The sequence below is a fragment of the Cyrtonyx montezumae genome, unplaced genomic scaffold (assembly GCF_038088225.1).
Source record: "Cyrtonyx montezumae isolate F1298 unplaced genomic scaffold, pur_monq_1.0 scaffold_13, whole genome shotgun sequence".
NCBI lineage: Eukaryota > Metazoa > Chordata > Aves > Galliformes > Odontophoridae > Cyrtonyx > Cyrtonyx montezumae.
Genome location: NW_027071859.1, coordinates 2,003,423 through 2,008,879, shown reverse-complemented (window position 1 = coordinate 2,008,879; position 5,457 = coordinate 2,003,423).

The following is a 5,457-nucleotide window of genomic DNA, read 5'->3' as shown; positions in this document are numbered from 1 at the left end:
GGAAAACATAACTGTGGTATGATTTTAGCTATGTCTTCAATTTACTAGGATCACCACATTATTCCTGGTGTTTTATCAGTCTTAAGATCTGTGAGGTAGATGCCTGCAGAGTAATGTCTTTTGAATAAACCTGGAATGTTAAAAATAATTACGAAATAAAATGCCTGTCTTTTGACTGAAACAGAATCCACCCCCAACCCAGATCTGTGTCACCATACTGAATAAATTATTGTTAATTATCATTCTTCCACACTTGTACTTTTTCAGTCCCCCCGAAAACTGTGTTTTATAAGAGACAGGACTCAGGCTTTTAGAACTGGTCTTTGCTTTCAAGCTGTGAACAGCCTTCATCTTCAAGCATCACTCAGGCATATAGTGTGAGTTAATGTAGGCTGGGGAAAGCTAATAATAAGTGGTGAGAACTTGACCAGCTCTGGTGGCTCAGTTGCATGGATATGTCTGTACTGTGCCATAGTTCACATTCAGCCTTGCACACCACCATGGAGTTACATGCTGAGCCCACAGCACTTCTGAGATCCTTGGTGGTACTTTGTGCCCCTCCTGGACAGAGGGGGTGAGTCGGTGTGCTGTGTTGCCCAGAGTGGCCCTAGGTTGGGTTGGAGTAAATAATGGGCTACCATTATTTCTTTTTTTTTTTTTAAGGCTACAACAGAGCCTCTGATGTCTTTTAGTATTTTAGTCAGATTCAGAACTAGATAAGTGTGTTTTGACATTCTGCCCTAGCAAATAGTTCTTAGTGGCAAATTCAGAAGGATGGGGTGTGGAGGTGATGTTAAGCTGAGGTGTGACTCTGGCACCAGATCTGCCTGCTATTTCTAGAAGTATTTCAATGCCATGGGAAGATGATGCTGGTAGATGCTCAAGATGATGTCTGAGACTGTTAGGCCTGAGTGCTTAGCACTGCCTCAGTGCTGCTGTTGGGCTCTGCTGTAAGAACCATCAGAATTCACATGGGATGTTGTTTGTCTGCATATGTTGGATCCGTAGAGGTCTGTGAGCAGGAGCAGGGCAAGGCCAAGGCACCTGAGATGAAGATTGCTGGTATGGCAGGTGAAATTGAAGCAGTTAGATTTATTCAACCAAAGCTGGATGCTAGCACGTGCTGATGGTCCCAACAGCAGGCAATCATGAATCACCAAGGTTGGAAAAGACCTCCAAGGCCATCCAATCCAACCATCCACCTACCACCAGGATTTCCCCACTACACCACGTCCCTCAGTACAACGTTTAAGAGGTTCCTGAACGCCTCCAGGAAGGGTAACTCCACCACCACCTAGGCAGCCAGTTCCAGCACCTCATCACCCTTCCAGAGAAGAGATTTTTCCTAATATCCAACTTGAACCTCCCCTGGCACTACCTGAGACCATTTCAACTCATCCTATCACTGTAGTTACGTGTGAGAAGAGCCAACCCCCACCTCCCCACAGTCTCCTTTTGGAGAGTTGCAGAGTGAATACAGGTATTTCACAGACAGAAGAGTAACCAGCACACCTCAAAAACAAGCTTTGATTTGAAGCTTTGGAAGCAAATATAACCATGTATGGAGCAAACCAGCTGCTGCTCTACTGCACTGAGAAACCAGAACCTCACAGAGTGTGTGTGTGCTAACAGTGAGAATTATTTCACGTTCTCCCTGAGAAATCCCTCCATGTCCAACATACATCTGCGAGTCTGTAAGGAATTTCAGCCAGTGATTTCCTTGTTGGATCAACCCTGCAGCTGGAGCTCTTGGTGGAGTTGATGAGACTGCAGTTGACTTCAAACTGAGGACTCGGGTTACCTGAGGAAGCCAATAGGACTGAGTAAATTAAAACGGCTGATAACAACCAAAGGATGTGCTGGAGGAAAGGGGGAGGCTTCAAACACGCAAGGACTTTCTCTGTGAGAAATCCCACAGAGCTGGAGCCAGCTCCCAGAACGTGGCAAACGTCCAAGGGAACCAAGAGTGCGTTAACTTCATAATGAGTCACTGCAGTGACTGGGAAGCAGTCGTAGTGCTGGGGAAGATGACGTTACTGCGGTCTGGACTTCATCTGCCCCACATCCATCTCAGGAATCCAGCATGCAGTTGTCTTCCACGCTGCGGGTTCAAAGCAACACCTGTCTCCCGTGCAGGATTTAAAAGCAAAGTATTAAATAGCATTTCCCCCGTTCTCTTAGTTCAGCAAAATGCACTTTGAAAAATGGCCAGATGCTCATCTGAAAGCAAAGCGTCCCCATAACTGGTTCCAGACTTGTGTTTTCTGCCTTTCTGGCGATGCAGCTTGTCCTTTTGCTTACCAACAATTGGAAGATGGGGTTCTGGTTGTCTGGAAGTCTTATGCTCCCATGGGAGCAAGAGCATCCCCTGACTCACAGAAGGACACAAAGCACGTGCTTAAAGTAGACGTAAGGCAACCCGTTGCTGTAGCTCCCCTGGGGTGTGTAATTGTCTGATCCCGTTAAGAATTGTATCTGATCTCAGTGTGACCCACGCTCAATAAGGCCCTTTGTGACTATGAAGCAAAGGAGAGTTAGGTGGCTTTCAGGTTTCTGTGTTACAACGGTGGTTCTGATGAGCTTGGATGCGTCAAAGTCGATGGATGTACTTTTAAGATCACACTGGAGGCATTTATGGATTGTGATATGAGGAGACACAGACTGTTTTCTTATTTGTGCGGCTCATGCATCAGATCACTTGCCAAATATAGACTGCAGGTCAGCACCTGAGGATCAGACCAGAGAGCTTGCTAGATTCCTCTCTTCTTCCCCTCCCATTTCTCCCACTCCCTTCCATCCTCAGAATTAACACGTGGTCCATTTTGTGTCATTATCACTCCAGCAGCATTTTAAGGCACGTTGTGCACCTCACGTGAGATCTTGGCCCTGGTGAAGTCAAGGGGAGATTTGGCTTCAGCTTCAGCAAAAGCTGACATTTCCTCTTCTCTCCTCCCATCTGTGCTGGATAAGCCTTTCTGTCAGGAGAAGAAAAAGATCCTCTTCTGACAAATAGTCATAGAGGCTGAGTGAAGCTGAACCAGCCAGCTGGGACTGCATCTCTACTCCACAGCCAACAAAAGCTTTTCCAGAGCTAATTCTGATTGAAGGGGCTGAATCCACCAGCTGAACCTCAGACAGAAAGGCACCCTGCAGTCATTCAGCTTATGGGTTTTTTTAACTAATGGTTGCACTGATCTTGATAATATCTAGCCCATGTGTAAAGCACCGATTTCAAAGCTGTCTCTCCCTTATCTATTCACGTTCATGAATTCTCTTAGCACTTGGGCAGGACCAGCACTGTAGCTGGATCTTAAAACACAAGTTGACTGCATTAATTGATCTGCATGGCAGACCATGAGGTGGCTATAAATAGAGGATAAATTATTCCTTAGATTCCCCCCCCCCCCCTTTCTGTTCCTAATTCAAACTCAACCAAATCAGTCTCTAGAGCTGAACAGAGTTGCCTCTCCTTGGCCCGATCTTCTTCCAAAGATTTTCAAGGCTTTGGGGGCAGGTAGGCTCTTTCATTGAACTGTATACATGGAAAACACAGATATTTATGAAGTTATGAGCACTGAGTATAGAACCCCACCTCCCTTTTCCAGCTGTTTCATTCAAAGATACTCTCTCTCCAAGCCATGCTTCTTTTCACATCCTTAGCTCATCCTGGCTACAACTCAGAGAGATCCTGTCTTTCTTAGAAATGGTAATGCTATGGAAGTCTGGGCAAAAAGCATCCTTCAACCTACCAGCAGTGTAAGACAGCCACCTCGTTCCAAATCACGTTAAACTGGTGGTGCTGAACCAGGGAGAAGCAGCAGGGCTCACAGACATCATGAGTGAAAGGTAACCATGGATGATGATGTGGAGTTGGCTAGGAGAGGTGAGGAGATGCCCTCTGATCAGGAGGCACCTATCCACCTCCTGGGGAGGCTTTCTTGGTCGTACAGCAGCTTGGCTTTGGAGCTCCTTAGGTACAGAGGAAAGGACCGTGACCTATGGAAGTCTCCGTGGATTAGAATGAATGTGCTCAAGTCTAGACAGAGGCCCAGGTTATACTGTGCCTGGTGTTCTGGGGACACTTTGGCTTGTGCCAGACGTGGTGGTGGTCAGGAAGGAGCCTCCAGCTCTGGGTGTGTCTGTGGTACAGAAATGAGGGGTCCTTGGGCAGCCTGATCTGGTGGGTAGCAAGGGGTAAAACTAAATGGTGTTAAGGTCCCTTCCAACCCCAGTCACGCTATGATCCTCTGTTTTTGTGATCTTTGGGGACCAATGTAACTGAATTCATGGAGTCTCCTTCAGGTGCCCAGAACCTCATCCCCTGACCTTGGGTGTCTGCAGGGATGGGGCATCACCACCTCTCTGGGCAAAGTCTGCAGGTCCCGTTAGCAAGCACTGAGATATTTCTGTTGAACCCACCAACTGTACTTGAGCTGCTTCCATTTCCTTTAGGAACACCAGTCCAGCACCACTGTCCTGCTGGCATCAAGGAGCAGCAGGCACCCTGGACCCTGCTGAGAACTGCCCTTGACACAGAATGAAGCAATCACACCCCACATCCAGAGCTGCCCGCTGCATCAGCACAGCACAGGTACAATCCTTTTGCTGCAAGAAGGCTGACAGCTTCTGAAAGCAGTCTGCAGTAAGGTTCAGCCTCTCCCCACCCTTCCCATTTGTTTAGGGATCAGAAGGCTGAGAACAGCTGCTCAGTGGCTGCCACTGCCCACAGCTGGAAGCAGTTTGCTCACAGAGGCCAAGCACGGCCCCCAGGCCCTGAGATTCCACCCCAGGATGCTGCAGGGGAGCCAAGCAAGGCAGGGGAAAGGAGGGAAGCCTGGGTCTGTAATGAAGTGCACACGTGCGTGCGTGTGTGTGTGAAGGGATGATCTGACATGGGAGATGTGTGCCAGCAACGTTTATAAAAGTGCGTCCTGATGCTTTTCTGCTCGTGTCACACGAGCGGAGCTGACCTCAGATGCCTTCTGTCTGGCATCATTGTGCTCCCAGAGCTGATGGAACTCAGGTGACCTATCGGTCTCTGCAATGCCTGCACCTGGATCTGCCCAATTTACACCATAGCAGCAAGGCACTCAGCTCATCCCTTCAGGAGAGCACCACTGGAAGGAAGAGGGTAGGAGACTCTCACAGTGCTTGTATTTGCCAAAGGGACAGCATGGGCAATCTTTGTCATGTCAGCAGTAGGTAGGGTGGAATGATTACCTCCTGATTGGGTAGGGATAGTGATAGGAGGATGGTTGGACTAGATGATCTTGTAGGTCCTTTCCAACCTTATGAACCTATGATAGACTCAGCTATCTTAAAGCACGGTTTTTGGTTCTTGTGAGACAGCTAGAAGTGTCAAAATGAAGCACTGCATTGGATTATTTTTCTAGCGTGGCTAGAAATGTCTAGAAAGAAGATATCCATCTGTAGCCACAGAACAGCTTCAGAGGTGAA